Below are 21,275 nucleotides of genomic sequence, written 5' to 3'. Positions count from 1 at the left end.
CGTTTGCCAACCTTTAGAATGGTGAGTTCCACCCTGGCTTCTTTCCTGCCCCTGGCTTTTATAGGCTGATTTTTTTTGCTACGGTTTCTTCACATACAACCCGTCCTTTCCCCTGCCTGCTATATTTCCTACTCCATAAACATTCATGACATTTTTGCTTTAACTTGTTAGCAGTCGTGGACATATCACTTTCATCTTCGCATTGTTGAACACGAAAATAGGGGGGCAAACCCCTGCATCCGGGGCTCATCACATTCATGGAGGAGACGGGAGAATGTTTTACAAGGCAATGATGATATGGTCGAGGGCTGAATCAGCTCAGTCTCGTTTCTCCCTGTCCAGCGTCACTCATGCCCCCAACCAATTTCAGTCCGTGTGTCCACCGCCCAGGTGCCCACTGCCCCTCCTCACACAAGGCTGGTGCATGCGCATGAAGGTCAAAGAAGATGGTCAAGGTTCCGAAGCCATCCTTCTGGAGGTGAAGAGGAATACAAAATCAACCTGCCGTTCACCCCTTCACCAGAGGGAGTCGCTCTTCGCACTCAGCCTACAAGAAAGGCATTTGGTGTGCAAAGTAGTGACTAGAGAAATGTGTTGGTCCTCCTCCGTTCCCTTAATTTTGCCTCATTTCTTCTGTGCTTTCTCTGCATCTATCCCTGCCTGAAACGACACACATGCAGTGGCAAAGCAAGAGTCTTCCGACAGACAGCCTTCCTAGGAATGGAACCAATGCTGAGAAGAAATGAGACAACTGAGGGGCACACCCTGCTCCTCTCTTTGCACGTGAACAGGTATCTCTGGGTGGCCACATGGCTCTGTGGTCCCAGAACCGTCATGCTTTGCTACACCTGAAACACACAGGGATAGAAGGCAACCATGTTGTTCTGCTTCCCTTCAAATCACCAATCTAAACTCCTTAGCCGGGCTTGCCTGAGAAGTCTTTATTTCCCATTAGTGTTTTTTATTATTTTGTTTTCTTAATTGTACATCACGGAGGCTCCTCAACTGAAATTAAATTTGCTCTTCCTCCCACCAGCAGACACATTTCTTCCTCAGGTAACCCACACTGTACGGAGGGGTGGCAGAAGGAGAGAAGACAAAATAGAGCCCAGTCAGCTCTTTGTGCCATGAGGGGGGAAAACAGAGAGAGAAAGGGAGAGCAGTGGCCCAGAGACAGCCTAGAACACCACTGAGTCACGGCCTCGTCAAGACTGCTCCCGGGGACGGGACACACCTGCTTCGTCAGGGCTCCAAAACGGCTTTGGATGTGGTAAAGGTGCAGACCAACTATGGTGATTCCACCTTGAATCCTAATAAGCACCTCCCCTTCTCCTTGTAGCTTTCCCACCACCCAGTCCCCACCACCCTCCCCTTTTAACCTGTCGTCCTTTGTCTAGCTTTAGGGCCAACTAAGGATGGCCTAGAACCTGGCTTAATCCCATGAGCATTCTAGGAGAATGTGGCTGAGACTCTGCCCAAAGGCCTGCTGTCAACCTGGTCACCAACCAATACGACGAAGGACCTCGTCCCTATAGGGCACCCTCGCAGGCACCAGGAAAGAGAAAAGGGGCATAGGCCCTAAGGACACCCACCTCACCTTGCTCATCTGTACGTAGGAAAGCAGTGCACATGGAGTTGCTGTTCTCACCCATACCTCTGTTCTATTTTGAAGTAAAATTAAGAATACATCCTCCCACTTGAAGGAGTAGAAGCAGATGGAGAACCAGCTCAGGTGTCTGTAAGGTGAACACACACCAGATAACCTCAGCTATTTGTAGACATGGTGAGAACATGGTTCAAAGTGGGATCCCATTCTCCCATTCTGCCCACAGTACAGATGGGTACAGATTACCAGTTAAAGGCTCAAAAGAACGAAACCGGAGGGGTAGGGGGGTGAGTGTGGATGATATCCAACCTTTCTGGACAATGAGGAACTATCTTCTGGTGTGATGTTGAGGGACAAAGATCTTCTCCTACTTCCCCCACATCCCCTTGGTATTTTTGGATTGCTTCAAAGTATAGTCATTAAAAATGCCAGAAAAAAAGATTTGCGGGGAGAATACTTTCAGAGAGACTATCGATGCCCACGATTCTGCTACAGGATTTTGAAGATCTTTGTCTCAACCCAATTCCTGCATTTGGGTACCCTTAGAGTTTGGGGGTGTACGGTCAGTGGACCAAGGAGAAGAGCACACCAGCTCACCATCATGGCCCTCCAGCCTGTGGATGATCTGATTGCCTCAGGAGTTATCTTGCATTGCATGAGTGCCTAGCTGAAGAGTCATTAGCTAAGTCTTTTCCGTTTCTCCTGCTATTTCTCTTTTCAAGTACATAAAAAAATACTGCCTAGCCACATTTCATATACTGTAAAAACTGACGAGAGGGAGAAAAAAAATAAAGTCTTCATTCTCTTTTGAAGGTACAAGACGAACACATGCAAACGGCACAGCTCTTTGTTTAACACAAAGACTCACGTGTCGAATTCTGCACCCCTTCCTCATGCACAGCATTTTAGAACTCTGCAAGATAGCCATTTTGCAAGAGTGTGGAAGTAACAGTTTGCTTGGAGGATGTGTGGGTATAAATAGATGTGTAGACAGAAGGAGAAATTTACAGCTCAAAAATAATAGCACAGGAAAAAATATATCAATTAAAAGAATATTGACAGAATTCGTTCCTTGCAAGCCTAAGACTGAAGTCCTTTTAACCTGCAGCACCCTTCAATTCCAGGTGTTCCTAGACCAGCCAGATTCCCCACCTAGACCTGTCCCTCTGCAGTAGGCCTCCCGGGATCTCTGGGCCCGGTGTCAATGCTTTAGACAGCAAGTGGACTTCAGGGCAACAACCACAGTAATCATTATTTTCATTTTTTAAAAGGGCATTAAAAAAAAATTCCTAGGAAGGTAGAGAATAGGAGACAGACAGGCATGGAAGTGGCAACGGGGGAAAAGGCTAGCCTGAAAAAAAAATTTTTTTTTCCTAGATTCCCATAAAAATCAGAGCTGTAGCCCTGGGTGAATAAAATGCTCTTTAGCTCAAAAATCACACAGGTCTCCCATGCATGTCTACGTACATAGACCCTTATGCTACCCAACATCTTCCGTTCCCACATGCATCCACCCCCACTGCCTCCCAAAAACCCGAAACCTGTTTGATGAGGAAGGGAAAGACATAACATGGGAGATTTCCCCCTTTGTAATAAGCCTTTTTTCCCCAAACAGCATTATTTTCTTATCTTGTCGCCTTTTCTTCCAAAAATTCCACTTGAGGGATTTGAAGAGAGAGATAAACAAGGAATCCCTACCCCAGGTGAGACGAAATAAAACAGAATTTGCCCTACCTTGGTTTGTAGAAGCCAAACCTCTAGACGGACAGATTAAGGGAGTGAGCATGTTGGGAATGTCCAGTCTCCTCTTCTCGCTGGCATATCCACATAAGAAAGACGAAGGATAAATGAAAGGAAGATAATTTAAAATCCAATTTAGCGTGAATTTTGTTTTAATCTTGTGTCTTGAAGAGATGCAAATTCAAAGAAAAAAAGACTGAATTCAAAGGTAATTCAGAATATGGAGAGCAGCTCACAATGCAGAATCCAGAGTAATTATTCCATTTGCATGTGAGGTTAGTGGCTGGGCTATTTTTTTAATGATTCTTCTGGCAATCACGGTTTTTGATTTTTGGAGCTTTAGTGGAGGAGGCTCTGTGTAGAGAAGCTGGGGGCCGGCTCTGTCCCTCCGTGGAGCATGGTCATTCCCAAAGCGTCCCCTTCCTAAGGGGGAAAAAGAGGCGGTCAGGGTTTTTGATTCGAGTGTTCCCCGGAGGGTGAGAAAAATGCATTCCGAAAAAGATATCAATTCGTTTTAAGGAAAAGGGGCAGGAAACCCCGCATTTCCCACAGAGTGCACACGAGAGGGATGGAAAACTGCCGGCACCGGTCTATAAATAATTCAGAAAAGGTCTGGCTATACCATTCCTGGGACAGGCATGGATGAGAGGTGGGAATGCCAACCTGAATGGAAGAGGGGAGAGGGAGGGAGCGAGCGAAGGAGGAAGGGGGGGAGAAGCGGCACCAGAGAGCAACACACACTCCACACACTCGCACACACGCAGAAGCACAATCCCCACTTAACTCGCCAGCAAGTGCGGCCCCCAGCCCCATCTGCATTGCTGCCGACATGTCTGTCTCGCTCTCCCCATCGCCTCCAGCGGTAGCGCCTCCTCCCACCCCGGGCTTGTGCTGAATGGGTTCTGATTGTGCACTGGGTGCACACTGGGCATTTCTTGGAAGGGGCACACTGACACGCGCGCGCGCGCACACACACGCCCCCGACGCGCACGCGCCCCCGCGCGCGCACTCACACTCACCCCCGCGCACACTCACCCCCGCGCACACTCACGCCGCCGCCGCGCTGATGTGCAGCGCACGGGGCTTCACCTGCAACGTGTCGATTGGACGGATGGTCGCGGCGCGTGGCTCCGGCCCGGGGCACCGATGCCCAACCTCTCTGTTCGGTAAGGGGATTAACACCCCCCTCCCCCCAAAAAAGACCAGAGGGAGCCCTCCCCTTTCACCGTAAAAAATATATATATGTTTCTTAAAAAGCCACGTCCAAATTACCAAGTGCCGGGTTCTGCCGGATTCAAGAGCTTCACCCAATAGCAGGTTAGTTAACGGTTCCACTGCTTCGACCCTTTATCTTCCTAACACCCCCAAATCCCAACACCCTGACAGGAGACTCCAAAGCGAACATTTACGTACCGACTCCGAGAGCCTGGGCGATTGCAGAATCTCCGGAGAGGGGTGGCGGGTGGCCGGGGATTGAGGGTTTTCCTTTCCTGCAAAGCAGGATTGATAATCCGTGTCGGGGGTTTTGAAGTTCACGACTCTTCTTGGCAAAGCCAAAGAAAATGCATTCGGACGCCAGCACTTCTGGACTGTGGTCATCAAAAATCACCCTGACGAACACTTTCGATAAGAGCAAAGCCCCGAGATTTCCTAGAGGTGAAGAAGCCGAAGGAAGTGGTTTTTGAAAAGGGGTTGGGGGGGAACCTTCCTTTCTCAAAAAAAAAAAGGGGGGGGGGGAGGGGCAGGAGCCCAGATTCCAGTTGGTGATGATCGGAGCCGGGGGAGGGGAAGCGGGCGGGGGCACGCTGTGCAAGTCAACCGCGCGGCAGCGGGAGAGGAAGACGAGGAGGGGGAGGAGGGGGAGAGTAAGAAAAATGGGTATTAATCACCGGGGACGGGGGTTGGGCGGGAGATCGCAGGTTCCCTGGTCTGGATTTGGGTCTCACACCCAAAAACGTGCGGCCCCCACCCCGCACACACACCTACCTCTCACATACTGGCTCTGGTGGGAGGAGAAACCCACGAAGCTAGGGAGGATGTTTCTGCTCCCAGCGTGTGTGCGTGCGTGCCCTCTTTCTCCACACCCCCCACCCCACCCCACCCCCAAACCCCGTCACCCCCTCACTCCTATTGCTGAGACTCCGGCGGAGGCAGCTTCCCACGTCACGTGCTGGGGGAAGTGGGGTAGGAAAAGGGGGGAAAAGGCTTAACCTGGGTCCGTGGCGCCTCCTGCTGGCCGCAGTGGGGCACAGCAATGAGGAAGGGCGGCTTAAGGGGTGCGGGGAGAGAGACAGTGCCCCCGGTGGGCGGCCGCACTCGGCTGCGGAAAGCCTCTCAAAGGCGGAGCTGCAGTTTGAAATTTAAGACCCTTGCTCTCTCTTCCATAAATCAGCCTCTGCTTCGTACGTGCAGCGCGTGTGCCGGACGCGGTTTATGAAAGCCGGGTTCTTGCCTTCAAGAAGCTTAAGGTCTATTTTGAGCCCATGAAGCTGACGGGAAAACAATGGGAAACAAAGAAAGGCAAACGCAATTAAGGGCTAAATTGTATAGTACAGATTCTATGTGTGCTTTGCTGACGACTAGTGAAGGTTCCAGGAGTTTGACATTTGTTATTAAAGTAGATCCTGTTATTTAAAGACCTTGATGAGAGAGAAGGATGAGATAGGTGAATAATCCTTATACGAAACTACATCTCATGACATTTAGAAACCCACCCTCTTGTAAAACGCAAACATGCACTCCTTTCTCTCCCTCTTAAACTGTTTTCTGTTTTAATAGCACTTATCACCACCTGTATTATTATTTTTAATATTAATATCATCGTGTATGCACCATTTTTATTCTGATCCGTTGTCTCGTCAAAGATCCAGCATATTATAGTGGTGGCGCATTTTCATATTGGTAACATCATGAACTTCTCACCAACGTCCCTGAGAAGCAGCCATAGAAACACACAGGTAATACTCCTGTGTCTGAAGTAGTGACACCTAGTAATTTGGGGCTTTGATCTATGTCAAATACATGTGTATCAGGTCCTATAGACCAGACAGTAGTCATAATATATCTGAACCTAATCCTTTTCATATTTCCTAGTTTGGGTTAGGTTTAATGGTTGCATCTAAGATTTTTAAAGGCACACACAAACGCATAAGCGTTATATGGAAACACAAACACCGAAATTATTCTTTCTCAGTAATGGTATTACTGTTTTTCTAAGACAGGATAAGGCTGAACTTCCACCTCTTTGGAGAACTATAGAACCACTCCAGAGCTGCTGTGCCCCTTGATACACAGCAGCCAACCCAAACCACTCTATGTGCAGATTTCCAGTTGTTAGAACATGGATTCCAGGAGGGGTGTAAGATGCAGAGCAAGGACCCCATGGAGCTTTCCTGAAACACTTCCTTAAGTCTCCCGGGAATGCCATTACCTTCAGAATAAGACCCAAACTCACTCAAGGGTTGACCTTTAACCTACTTTAAAAAGCAACGACAAAAACAAACAAAAACAAAAAACCCTCAGGGCCCAACTTCCCCTTCCTGTCCCAATCCTCTTCACCAAAATTGGGCCATTCTTCTCTATTTTCTTTTCTTCCCTTTCTGGACCCAGGAATTCCATTCCAGCCCATTCACCTTTGCAAGTATAGAGGAAAGAATGAATTCTCAGTCTCCCTCTCCCTAATAAAGTCTACCCTCCCCTTTAATTTCTAGCTCAAGTCCCACCTCATCTGAGGATATTTTCAGTCAACCAAGCCTGAATTGATTTCTGTAACAACTGCAAGAGTTTTTAAATGAGGTATGGCCCCTCCCCACCATCCCCCTGACTCCCACCCCCTGCATTTGGAAATGTGTAGAGGAATTTGTATGATCAGTTATCAGATGACAAGGTGATGGTACTGACATGCGTGATGCGGGCACCAGAGATAATGACACACACCAAATTGGTCATTTGGTCTTGCATTAAGAAGAACTGGCCCAAAAGGAAAATAATAAAGCCATAAGCTCTTTATGTTGGACCATATGAAATTGCTGGTATTCAATCATATGAAACTGCCAATCACACGAAATAACCAGTATTGACCTATAATAAAAAGGCAATTTCATAAGGCTAAACTTAAAATTGTAAACGTATGTATATCTCCCTAACTTTCCAATTACTTGTTTAACTACTTAAGGAGCTAGACCAACATCTACATGATCCATCTCTTCCCAGCACCTGACTGTTGGTTAGCAACCTCAAGAGTTCCCCTGGTGAAATTCTAAATTGGTCCGTGTACACAGAGAGCAAGGAAAGACTGAAGAAAGAGACAGCTCACTCCGGATTGGTGGGTGGCAGTTTTAATAAGCAAGACAACTTACCAGGAGGCTTGTCTTGGGCAGCCACAAGATAAATGGATCTCAACACCTGCCCACCAGAATCTTAAGAGTTTAAATAGAGGCCTTCATGGGGTTCAGTCATGTACATAGTCCAGATGGTCTCAACCCATTAGTCTCTCAAAGCTGTATCCTTGAAGTAGCTCCTAGGGTGAGAACAATGGGTAGAATGCACATTCCAAGAACAGAGCAGGGGGTAAGGAGCTTCCAGTTGCCCAGATCCAGCTTGTGGGTCAACTGGCTGTCACTTCCTCCCAATCACCTCCTCTAACAGTGGCACAGTTCCAGACATGTGGTTAGGCCTCAATAAATATTAAAGTTTTGGTTTGTTTGGGGTTTTATTAATGACTATTAGAAACCGCTTTCCCAAGCAGTCTTGCTGACTCTGGCTCTGGAAGATCTAATTCTAGGAACCATGCAGCCTGTGAATGGAAGGTGGCATCTCTTCTCCATGGTATTCATTGCCCATTGTCCATTCAATGGGAGAAGACCTCTCTCCTTATTTCTCAGACTCCCTGTCATTCCCTGGCACTTCTCATGAATGACCTTTGCCTCTAAGGACCACAAGCCTTTCAATAAAACTGTTTTCAAGGATCATCCAGATTCATGAAATTTGGAACGCTATTTCTCAACATTGCAAATATGCATTTCCTAACTCCTAGTCAGGAAGCACAAAAAGCAATGTTCTAAAAAGACAAGATGTTGGATTATATTTCACAGCATCATTTATTGAAGGAAAAGCTCTTGCCTGAGGCTGCTAATGAAACATGGAGGTATTCTGCCAGCTCTCTTGACCAAAAGAGAGGATCCCAAGAGATGCAAACACTCTTGTCCATGGCCCAGTCACCAGATGCAAAGCCCATGCTTTGTCCAGCAATAAATAAATCCATAAATCCATAAATAAATAAATAAAAGCAGGAGGTGGGGGGATATATTTATCTCACAACATCTTTCATATCAAGCAACGATACCACAGGGTAAGGCCTGAGGTTTACAATTTGGGGTTCCTCTTTAAGGAAAGAGTAGAAATTTTGATGTGGAAGTGAAGATTTACTTAAAACAAGAAAATAAATCACAAGAAATAAAAAATTCTTTGATATTTATTAATGCCACAAAAAATTTGTCAATATGTCATTATTACAATTTTATTAGTTATTGCCTGAATGTTCTATATTTGCTTTTCTATATTTTTTTACTTTGTATTCTTCACATTATGATTTATAATATCATTTATATGAAAATAACAGAAAGAATCAAGTCTACCCTTTACCATGGTTGCTCAAAAATTGTTTTTCATTATTAACCATTTAGAAAAATTTCTTATTGGTAGTAGTGCAATATGTGTTTTTCAGAATCGCTGTCAAATTAGAGAAAACCTTTATCAAATTTCTTTTATATAGAAGTTGAACGGTTTCAAGGATTTCAAGTTTTCGTGTACAGTGGTTAATATTAAATATCCCTTGATTTGATGCCACTCATTAACCAGTTTGCAGTGTATTACAAGTTTTGCATTATCTTCAACAATGTTAGTGTTTTGTCTCAAACCAGCTAGAAATTTAAATCTTTCTCCAGTGTGTTCATTTGGTTCACTCCTCTTCTATAACTGAATTATCAAACAATCCAGGAGCCTATTCATTACTCAAAATTTCTCTTTTCTTCTTACAGTTGTGGTATGATTTGAAAAAAAAATGTTGCAATTTGCTTCTTAATATCAGGTTGATTTCTACTGATGTAAGTGCTAATCTTTTTGTCATTTTTTATTTCATATGCATTAATTATTATATGAATTTTCTCTTAGTTCTTCAATAAATAAATGTATAAAATAAAGAACTCTTCAACTATGGCCCAAACAGCGGTCTGTAATTTCTTACTTGTTTTATTAAAATGTCCCAAAGTGTCTTTCCAAACTTCAGATAAAGTGGCAACAAACTCAAACTTTATCAACTCTTAAAGAAACTTTTTAAAATCCATGTTCGGGTTTCCCTTCCCAGCCTATGAAAAATTCTAGAAACTTAATGTTGATATACTCATCTTACAAAGCAGGAGAAGCTTTCTAGTGGGAAGCATTATACTTTGATTCTTTAAAGAAAATTCTAAGTTGTCAAATATTCTATTTGTGAGACAAATCTGAAAGGGCAAAAAAAAAAGCGTTATGGAATACAAAAGCAGACTACAGCTTCAGGTAAGGGGATGAGGCACTGAGCACATGTTCTCTGAGACTTCATGTCATAGTGCGGGGTAAGGAGGCACAGGGGGCTGATGGAGTTTTCCTGGAAGCTTTTCCTTCTTTGAGAAAGCTGGCAATAACTTAACTCTATAGGAAACTGATGGCAAGCCGTATAAATATATCTCACTGAACCCAAATTAAATTATTCCCATCTCAGCCTCCACTTAGCTTCATCTTAAAAATACTCACTGCCACTCCAATGACACCCAGTATAAGAGGTAATCAGAGAAAGTTGGAGTGGAAAGAGACAGCAATCTTAAATGATTGCAATTAAAATATACTACTTTTGCAAATTTTACTAAAACATTTGGACACATTATTAGGGCCTCTCCCACAGCCTTAGAAAAAAGGGCCCCAAGTGAGAGGCTGGGAATCGGAAGTTGCATTAGCTTCAAAGTCAGTCTGCCTCTGCTCGTTACCTAATGTAAAACAGGCTTCCTAGTTTCTAGAGAAAATATTCGAATGTTATCTTTGAAAAAATAATTCGTTAAAGGCTCAGTTGACAACATGCATATTAATGCCTTCTGCTGAATCCAATCCATCTTCTTTTGCTTGCAATTCCTGGAGTGTACAGGAAACACAGAGCATTCAATTTTAATAACTCTCACAAGCATACTAAGATCCTGATTCTACCATCATTACTCTTTTAAAAGAATCTCTATTTTGTTCTTATCATAATGATATTAATTATTCAACCCAGGCAGTCTTTTTGCAAAGGGATAGTTAAACAACCTTCATCCCCCCGCCTGAAGACCTGCCTTTCGGCTCCAACAATTAAAAAAGTCTTCATTACCCACTGCATTTTCTTGAGCCTGTTGTGTACACTGTAACAATATACTTCTACACACTCACATTGTATATGCAGAGAAACATTTCTTTAATCCTTCCCTACATGGTCCCTTTTCTTTTCCAAAATATACAATGGGGGCTGAAGGGAGGAGAGAAAGAAGAGAAGAATAAATAAGACTTGAAGAGAAAAGAATGATTGGATCTAGAAAGTGGATGGAAGTTGTGATGTGATAGTAAGTTTTTTGTGATAAAGAGAAAAATTTGCACAGTGTTGTTTCTAGCATCACTCAACTCCTGCAAGAACACACCCTGAGTGGAAATAACCCCCCAGTTAAGCACAGTTAGAGTTGGCACTGACTTACTGGCTTTTTCTCCTCCTTCAATATAGCAAGGATATGACAACACTTTTTCTGACCTACCTAGCTGTTGTTTTTTGGTTTTTTAGTTTGTTTGCTTGTTTGTTTGTTTTTTAAGAAATCCTTTAGAATCTTGATTTTATCCAGCTGAGTAGGTTTTGTGTGGTTTTTTTCCTTCTTTTTTTTCCATCTAAATACTTTAAGGGGGAAAATGGCCTCTAGTCTCACCATTATGACGTAGAGAAGATGCACTCCCGGTGTTTCATTATCAGATTGATCAAGCTTCTTGAGAAATATGCCCTAATTTCTTTTACTACAGACAATATGGATGAGAGATCCCATCCGTATCTGGAGGCATTTTCAAACATCTTATTACCAGAGGCAGTCAGATAATGATGCAAGTGATAAAACAAAATGGAGATAAATTCTGTATCTCTCCTCTCACAGGTTCCCTTCTCTCTCATCACTTCATGTCTTTCTCTGAAATTTTCTAACAGTTTTCTTTGTGATCCAGGTATCCATTCCCCCAATATTGTCTTTCCATTTTAGAACCTGCCTCTTTCTGTGTGGGTCCTGGAGCAGTCATGCCATCATCCTCTAGGGAGGTACCCCCTCTTCTTCATACCCCCTTCAGAGTTCTTTTATCTTCTGGAGTAGCTTTTATTGATGGTGATTTCTGCCCACTTCTGATGGTCCCTCTGCTCCCATCACCTTTCCCATTCACAGCCAAGGGATCTTATGCAGACCCCAGTTAAAGGACATCAGGACAAAGCATAGGGATCTCCTGCCTTAAGTACAAGAAAGAAGAGCCAGCAGGGAGACACGGGCAGGCTGTTGAGAGAACACAGAGTCACAGAGGTGTCTGACAATCACTTGTGGGGACATTGGTCCTGCAAAATGAATATGAAATTGTGTGAATTAAGCTGGATTCCATTGGAGAGCATGTGCATGCACACACACACACACACACACACACAGTAGCATTTTGAAAGAATTCTGAGGTGCCAATCTGAGGCAAGGGGTGATTATTCCTCACATGTCCCAAATCTACACATCAGCCTGAGCAGTACATAAAGTAAGCACCGCCAGGGCAGGGGGCTGGTCCATTTTGTTCACTGCAACCCTCCCGACACCCAGCACATTGCCTAAATGAATAAATGAATAACTTCTAAGCAGACCCTAAGGATGAAATCAGTAGGTATTCGAAGAAGGATTTTCTCGATCTTTATAGGAGCTACATCACCATGACCCTGCTTGAACACTCAACAGGCTCCCCACTAGTGGAGTTTAGTTCAAACTCCCTTTCTACACACAGGTTCCTTCACAGTCTGGCCCCAACCTCCCTCACCCCTGTAGCTCTTCATCACGTGCACTCATTTTTTCATTTTGTTTTTTAAATTGAGATTTATTTTCTTTTTAAATTTAGATTTTAGTTTCATCAAAGTTGTGTGAGCAAAGTTTAAAATAATCAAGTTGTTCAGTAGCAGTGTCCTTTGACCTCCCCCTCCCCTCCCCCTCCCTAAAGGCACCACTATCAACTTTTTTTTTTTTTTTAAAGCAGGTTTCTTGCCCAGCGTGGAGCCCAACACAGCGCTTGAACTCAGGACCCTGAGACCATGACCTGAGATGAGATCAAAGGTCCGACCCTTAACCCACTGAGCCACACAGGCACCCCTCAGTGATCTTCATTCAAACTGCCGGCTCTCACCCTCACAGTTCAAAATGACACACTTACATTGCTACTCTTCATTGTTTATTGACATCCTACTATGGAAGATAAAAGTTTGTCTCTCACAAATAAAAACAAAAACTAATGTATCACATATATGCACACTCCCTTCCTTCATATCCTCCAATACGCATTGATCATAATTATACTTAAATCAATATTCAGAGTCTACAATTGTCCCATAAATGTCCCTTATTAGGTTTAGTTATCCTGCCTCTTAAGTCTCTTTTAATCTAGAATAGTTCCTCCATCTTATTTTGTCTTTCGTGACACTGACATTTTTGGAGAGATTGGGCCAAAATTAGCTAACAGAAATCTTCACAATCTAGAATTGTTTGATTCTTTTCCTCATGAATAAATTAAGGATAAACATTTCTGGCAAGGTAATATTGTGAATTTCTCCAATGCATTAAATTATCAGGAGGTACATAATGCCAGTGTGTCCCATTATTGATAATGGCAAATTTGATCATTGATTTGGGGGTATCCACCAGATCTCTCAATTGTAAAGGTATATTTTCTCTTTGTAATTACTAAGTAATCCACTGGGTGATAATTTAACACCGTGCTCCCACGTTCCTGTTTCCTAATAACTTAAGGACAAAGAGTATTAAAAAGAAATCTTAAACTCTGAATAGATTGTTGTTGGTAAAGGTATTAGTGCAACAATTATGGACAGAAATAAAAAATTTATATATAAGTTCTGTCCACTAAAAGGACCTAAAAACAATGACTTCACAGTAACAATGAGCACACCCGATATCCAGATCCTGGTTTCTAAACACCATTCTCCAGGGAAAGGAACAAGGAATCCTTGATTCTGGGTGGAGTCAGGGAAAATACAAGGTGAGCCCAGAACATCTTGTTTAGCCTGAAAGCAAGGAAGTGCTCTAAAACTAATTGGGACATGTCAAAAGAACATATGATCCAGGTTAAAGGATCTCCCACTGGCCAAATTTGGGGCAATTTTAGCTTGAAAAAGAATAATGACCATATTGATTATGAGACGTTGAATAAAAAAGACTCCATTAGTCCCTGTGGACTTGAAGGAAATTGGTGGTGGGGAGAGGGAAGAAAAGCTCTTCTTTACAAATATTCTAGTTAATAAATGCTTAAGGAATAATAGAATTAGAGGATCACCATTTTACCATCTCCAATGTAACAACCGATCATCAGTGAATACTAATAAATGCTTTTTTGATGATTATTTTTGGCAAGCCACAGTTATACAATGTCCTTATTCTTAACCTGTAAAAATTATTATGCCCATTTTTAAAACTTCAGAATGTATATTCTCTCACATCTTACAAACACCTCTTCCTCTGCATCCATGTTTACTAACACATTTCATAAACCCTTCCAAATTTCCTTCTTTGCAAAATTTTTTCTTTTATCCATTGGTAGATTGCTGTGAGAACCGATTCATATATAATTTAGTGACTCTGTAGAGAAAAAAAACCCTTTAGCCTCCATTTAGGAGCAATATCTGAATTTCTTCTTTTTTGAACAAAACCGCTTCATAAATTTCCTTTTACAAAATGCTAAAACACATCTTTAAGTTAGTTAGCTAGTTTAGTCCAAATTTTAAAATACTAATTTGAAAAACATTAACCAAACACTGATTATGTATAAAGCAGGATGCTAAGTACTGTTGGAAAAACTAGAATAAGTCAAACACACCCCTGCTTCCCAGAAGTTTAAAACAAGGAAAATAGTATGTAAACAAAGAAACAATCAATGCAGAACTATTTAATCCCTATAATAAAGACAGAAGTAAAGATGCTAGGACCCCAGAAGTAAGACCCATTCATTCCAATAGAGTGTGGAAGATTGTTTCAGTGGCCCCAATTTTTCATCTCTTCCCATAACCACACCCTTTGCCAGGTAACCCTGCAGTGCCCTTTCATTGTGGGAGAGCACCTTGACTTTGGGTTTGGCAATGTGACTTCCTTTAACCAACAGAATGAGGCAAAATTGATGGAGTATCAACTCCATAGGCAGGTGTCAAGAAGCCTACATATTTTTGCTTGAGCTCTGAAACCTCTACTATTGCCATGAGAAGAACATGTCTAGGCTAACATGCTTGTCCTAATAGGAAAGAAGAGACAGGCAGAACAAAACTAGACACCCTAACTGAGCCCAGCCTACTTCCATCTTCAGCCAACCCTTAGATCTGTGGGAATGAGTGCTTGATGTTCTAAGCCACCAAGTTTTAGTGTGGCACATGGTGCAGCAATTTTATGGCAATAACTAACTGATATACAGAGGGATGAAGGAAATCTTACACCTCAGAGGATGTGGCATTAGTTCTGAACTTAGAAGGAATAGGCTGTTTTTTAGATGTAATTGACATATAACAGGATATTAATTTCAAGTGTATAACTGGACTTGATATTTGTATAAATTGCAAAATGTTCACCACAGAAAGTCTAGTTGACACCCATCCCCACACATAGTTATGATATTTTTCTAGTGATGAGAACTTTAAAGATCTACTCTCTTAGCAACTTTCAAGAATACAATACAGTATTATTAACTATAATCACCAAGGAGCTAGACCATTCTAAGCTGAAGGGAAAGCACAGGCAGAATCTCAGAATCATGTTCAAGTAATAGCAAGCGATGGAACGCAATGCCAAAGAGGAATGTAGTAAAAGTATGGAGGCAGCTTCTGGAGGCCCTTGAATTCTATATTAAGGAGTCTGCATTTTATTTCACACTCTATGGTTCTGAGGAAGAGAGGAATTTGATCTGGCCTAGACTTTTGGAAAATAATATTGGCAACAATTTGGGCTAAATGCAATGGAGAAAAAGGAATCAAATTAAGAATGATTGATCCCCTATTATGTACTGAGTGCTTTACCTTAATTATCTCATATAATGTCTCAAAAATCCTATGAAGTAATTATAGGTATCCCTTTGTATAGATGAAGAAAAAGACATAATGACATTAAGTAACTTTCCCCAAATCACACAGCTGGCAAGAGATAGAGCTGGGGTTCAAGGTCAGGTTGTATGACAGGAAGGTCAGGTTGTATCCTCTTTCTACAATGATCATTCTGCTTCCCAAATATTGGATGCAGGCAGACAAATTAGGAGGCTATTGCTATCCTCTAGGTAGTGCTAATGAATTATGATGGTGGCAAGGAGAAAAGAGGATATATTTTAAGATTTTTAAGCTATCTTAAAATTATACAGTTGTATTTATTTATTTATATTGCCAAAATAAAACTGCCAGCAACTGGCTGAATATGGCTGGTGATAGAGCATGATAAGAAGATGCCACATTTTTGAGCATGACTAACTGAAGTGTTGTGATGTCCCTATGATAGGAGACAGAGGAAAAGCCGATTTGGTGGTAAGAAACCAGACACAAGAGTTGAGTTATCATCTTAGGAGGTTTTCTGACTAGTGATAATATTAATAATAACTCTCACTGAGTACTGTTCTTAGTGCTTTGCCTTAAGCAATTCACTCATCCACACAACAGCCCTATGAACTAGGTGCTGTTATTATCCTGTATTATTGCTAAGAAACCTGAGGAACTGAGACATTCAAGAACTAGCAATGATGCTTGGATAGAAACACGGACAATCGGGCTTTGGGGCCACACTCTTGACAACCACACTCTGGAATCAGTCAGTAATGGCTCCTCCAACATACCCAACCCCAGTCCCAAGAACCGTTCATCAGGATAGTCAAGGTTACGCTGCAGGGAAGAGCCCCGAAACAACAGATCCTTAACACAAGAAAAGATTACTTCTCACACTCTCCAAATCCTGCAGATTCTAGCCAACCTCCAAGGCATAGTTCTCCCTGTGTCGAGAGAACATTTTCTGTTGCCTCAGTCCTAGGTCACGTCCACAGCAACATGGGCTACCAGGATAGCAGCCATAAGGAAGGAGAGGGATTGCATTTCTTGAATTGGCAGTCAAATGTTTTGTCCCTAAGGAAAGAGATGCATCTCATTCCTGCCCACAACCCACCAATCAGAACTAATCCCATGGCCAAGCCTAACTGCTTGGGGCAGGGACAATTCTGTCTAGTGCAATTCTTTCTAGAGAGAGTAGAGCCATAAATATCACTGTACAGCAGCTTCTTGTAACTTAGCAATAATTAGACATTTGGGTCTTAAAATTCAAAGTTGGGGTGAAAGCACTAGTTTGAAATGTATTTGGATAAGCATATTACAGATCCTAATTTCTACCTCCATTCTCAGAATCCAGGGTGTTCACGCCCTGTTCCCTGTCACCACTCCCATTCCTGTCCAAGGAGATTGGAAAGCTCAAATGACATAATCCATATGCTTTGCAAGCTTTACAGGACAACATGAATAGTATCATTCTATCTGATGTGAGGCTCTTTATTTACCCTCAATTATCTCTCAGCCAGTCGTTCAATAGCCACAGAGCACCTAGACTAAAGGCATTCTACTAGGCACTGTGAAGATACAGAATTATTTAATACTTATCCCTGCCCTCAAGCAATTGCAGTGGAATGAAGAACCCAGACTGTACCCATGAAATGTTAATAAACATAAGCAAAGCAGCAGAAAATACGTGGCAATAAACACTTCTGATAGGAAATACTCTTCTGGAGAACAGTGAAGAAAGAAATGTGGAATGTTTTGAGATGGTTTTCTGAGAGTATCTTCACAGCTAAAGTGGTGAATTCAAATGCATGAAGTAGCCAGGTGTAGGGATGGTGGGAGCTACAGTGAACTGGAAAGTGTATGTTCTGTCAAAAGGCTTTCAAATTCTGAGGGGAAACACAAACACTGCTATGGACCGAACAAAACACAACTTCTTGGCAGTATCTGGACTGTGACCTCTGGTTTAGAGCATTTCCCCCAGGGATATTTTTGTGTTGGTTGATAACAAATCCTTAGGTAAAACAGGTAAATTTCAAACAGAGACAGTTCATGTGGACAGACAAGAGACAAGGAAGATTGGGGAAGAGTGGTTTCCAGAATCTCTCTGTTGTCCCTGAGAAATCTTGCCACAGGAGAGTTTGCCTGATCTAGTAAACTAGTCAGTATGATGCTAATACATAGAGAACTGAAACACATCTTGCCTAAATTATCACAAATTTCAACTTAGTAAGGTTAAAATTAATAAGGTTTTCCTCTACATTGAAATCGTTTTGATAGCATGATAAATGTCAGAACTAAAACCTTAACAACTGTCCAATGATGCCACATCTAAAAGAAGAACAGGGAAGAACAATTAACTAACATTATTGCATACACAACAATGGTTAGCTTAATTAAGACCTTCCAAAGACACATGCTACCCACTATAGATTTTCTGAGTTGTTTTAAGGGTGTACATTTACCCCTTACACTAAGACTCTCAGAATTTGGTTAAATATGACATTCATTTTTATGTCTTATCTTGCTCTCTGTCCCCTAAAAATGATTGACCATCCCATTTAATTTGAAAGGAACTTAAATTTAAAACAACTAATAAAGATTCAAAAATCTTTTTTTCTGGATTAATATTTTTAGTTAATTTTGTATTTAAAGAACTCCAGCCTAACTTAATATTAAAACTAGCTATGTCATTTTTTCCAATCTTTTACAGGTGCATATGTCTATATTTAAATTTTATGTAGTTGTAAATATGTGATGGTACTTGTGTATTTTATTTACTTAAATCTACTTTTTATATAATTTCCTACGTATCCACATAGGTCACACATTTATCAAGATAAAGGTTGTAATTTGCTAATCCATCCCTTAAATTTTGTTTCCAGTTTTTTAATATGATGAATAATTTGCAATAAACATCTGGAAAAAAATACTTTTTTTTTCCTCTTAGAAATATTTACTTGGGCTGCATTCCCGAAAGTGGGATTATTGATCATTGAGTACTATCATATTTACTGTTTTCATTTCCAATTTTTTTCTACGAAGGTTTTACAAGTTTGTAAAATCTTACTTGTAGTTCTTTCTCTACTACCCCAAATACTTGGTTTTTATTATTTTATTCATATTTTTTATATAACATATAAGAAGGATCATCTCCTTTAATGTATTTTTGTATAGCTATGAACAAGCTTATTGATTTATTGTTCATTCTTTCTTGTGTGCAAATGGTTTGTTCTTCTTCTTTGGCTAATTATTCTGTGGAAAAGAAATATTAGCTTTATTCATCTATAATTTTTCTCTTTACATTTGTATATTCAAATTATATTCATCACACTTATTTTGTATATTTCCCCAGCATAAAATCTTAATTTTGAAGATTTTTCTGTTAAAAATATTTTAAGGGGGGCGGAGCAAGATGGCGGAGGAGTAGGAGACCTGGATTTCGTCTGGTCTCAGGAATTCAGCTGAATAGGGATCAAACCACTCTGAACACCTATGAACTCAACAGGAGATCGAAGAAGAGAGTAGCAACAACTCTCTGAACAGAGAAGTGACCACTTTCTGGAAGGTAGGACATGCGGAGAAGTGAATCGGAGGCGATATTCGGTAGGATAGACGGCGGGGGAGGGGCCTCCGCCGGCCGCTGCTGGCAAGTGATAGAGCCGCGGAGCACAAAACTGGAACTGTTAGAAGTCAGCTCTGCTGAGGGACGTCGCTCCAGTGGCTAAACCGGGGGTGGAACCCTCGCGGGACAGTGTGGTCTCAGGACCCTCAGGGTCACAGAAAAACCGGGGTGCTTGAGTGCAGCAGAGCTCCCAGGTATCAGAGCGGGGAAGCCGGCTGCAGAGACGGAGCCGAGGAGCAGGCTCTCAGCTCAGGGTGGCCATAAACTGTGATCCGCGGCCCAGTCAGGCCACTGCTCCACTAGCAGGGACCCAACAAGTGGCTGCTCCAGGGAGACTCCCCTTCCTCCCCCAGGAGGAGCGGCGCGGGAGTGCACCACAGGGATCTGCTGGGTTTGGAGACTCCTCACGGGGTCGGGTGCCAGAGATAGAAACGCTCAGTCACAGGCCGGGTGAGCACAGAGTGTGGCCAGAGACCAGGGAGACGGGAGTGACTGCTTTTCTCTGGGGGCGCACTGAGGAGTGGGGCCCCAAGTTCTCAGCTCCTCTGGGGGGAGATTGGGAGGCCACCATTTTCACCCTCGTCCTCCAAAGCTATGCCAAGAGCTTGCAGGGAACAAAAGCTCCTGAGAGCAAACCCAAGCAGCTTGCTTAGCCCTGACCGACAAGGGCAGGGCAATTCTGCCTCCGGTAAAGACATTTGGGAACCACGGCAACAGGCTCCTCCCCCAGAAGATCAGCTCGAACAACTAGCAAGCTAAGACCAAGTTTACTGATCAAAGAGAACGGGAGAACTCCAGCGCTAGGGGAATACTGCACATAGAATTCATGGCTTTTTTTACCATGATTCATTAGTTTTTCAAAGTTAATTTTTTTAACTTTTTTTTTAATTTTTCTTTTTCCCTTTTTCAACCAACATCTTATCAATCCCTTTTTTAAAAAACATTTTTTATTTTTCATTTTTAGAGTCATATTCTATCCCTTCATAGTAGTTACCCTTATTTTTGGCATATATATATGTAAGTTGTTCTCTCTTTAAAATTTTGAGATACCATTTCTTCTAACAGATCAAAACATACCCTAAATCACTAGTATATGGCTTTGTTCTAGTCTCCTGCCTGATCACATTCTCTCCCTTTTTTTTTCTTTTCTTTTTTTTTAATCTTCTTTCTTTATTCAAACAACTTCTTATCTTATCAATTCCTTTTATAAAATCTTTTATAATTTTCATCTTTACAGTCATCTTCCCTACCTTCATTGTATCAACCCTTATTTTGTACATATATAAGTCTTTCTTCCTTTAAAATTTTAGGAGGCACTTTTTTCTAACAGACCAAAATATGCCCAAAATCTAGTGTGTGGCACTGACCTATGCACTAGCCTGATCATATTTGATCATATTCTGTTTTTTTTGCATTGTTCCATTTTTGTTTTTATCTTTATCTTTTTCTTTTTTTTTTCCTCTTTCTTTTTTCTTTCTTTCCCTTTCTTTTCCCCTGGTTTCAGGTATTTTCTGATTTAGAAATATAGAGTATATTTACTGGGGACATTGTTAACCTGTTAACATTTTGTTCTCTCATTCATCTATTCTCCTCTGGACAAAATGACAAGATGGAAAAAATCACCTCAGCAAAACGAACAAGAGGTAGTACCTTCAGCCAGGGACCTACTCAATATGGACATTAATATGATGTTGGCCCTAGAGTTCAGAATCATGACTTTAAAGATACTAGCTGGGCTTGAAAAAAGCATGGAAGTTATTAGAGAAACCCTTTCTGGAGAAATAAAAAAACTAAAATCTAACCAAGTTGAAATCAAAAAGGCTATTAATGAGGAGCAATCAAAAATGGGGGCACTAACTGCTAGGATAAATGAGGCAGAAGAGAGAATCAGCGATATAGAAGACCAAATGATGGAAAATAAAGAGGCTGAGAAAAAGAGAGAGAAACAACTACAGGATCAC

General features: G+C 41.8%; 1 protein-coding gene and 1 long non-coding RNA gene across 4 annotated transcripts in view; one reads left to right on the top strand and one right to left on the bottom strand.

Annotated features, from left to right (window-relative positions):
- The window catches only part of GRIN2B (glutamate ionotropic receptor NMDA type subunit 2B), a 413,013-nt gene extending 408,011 nt beyond the window's left edge, over positions 1 to 5,002 (bottom strand). Inside the window, exons 1-2 of one of the 2 annotated variants that reach the window (XM_025879804.2) lie at positions 4,760 to 5,002; positions 3,341 to 3,769 (exon numbers count right to left, since the gene is read on the bottom strand). The gene's annotated coding sequence lies outside the window, so the exon portion shown is untranslated. Of the gene's footprint in view, positions 1 to 3,340; positions 3,770 to 4,125; positions 4,244 to 4,759 lie in introns of those variants that run through there. The other variant, XM_073877947.1, reaches the window with a different exon arrangement.
- The window catches only part of LOC141370165 (uncharacterized), a 40,874-nt gene continuing 24,090 nt past the window's right edge, over positions 4,492 to 21,275 (top strand). The window contains exons 1-4 of one of the 2 annotated variants that reach the window (XR_012373989.1): positions 4,492 to 4,663; positions 6,211 to 6,303; positions 7,057 to 7,141; positions 9,385 to 9,454. This is a non-coding gene — a long non-coding RNA (uncharacterized lncRNA). Of the gene's footprint in view, positions 4,664 to 6,210; positions 6,304 to 7,056; positions 7,142 to 9,384; positions 9,455 to 21,275 lie in introns of those variants that run through there. The other variant, XR_012373990.1, reaches the window with a different exon arrangement.

The sequence above is a fragment of the Callorhinus ursinus genome, unplaced genomic scaffold (assembly GCF_003265705.2).
Source record: "Callorhinus ursinus isolate GAN/ISIS: 27379988/994484 unplaced genomic scaffold, GSC_fseal_2.0 scaffold27, whole genome shotgun sequence".
In the NCBI taxonomy this organism is placed as follows: Eukaryota; Metazoa; Chordata; class Mammalia; order Carnivora; family Otariidae; genus Callorhinus; species Callorhinus ursinus.
This window is presented reverse-complemented; position numbering and strand designations above follow the sequence as displayed.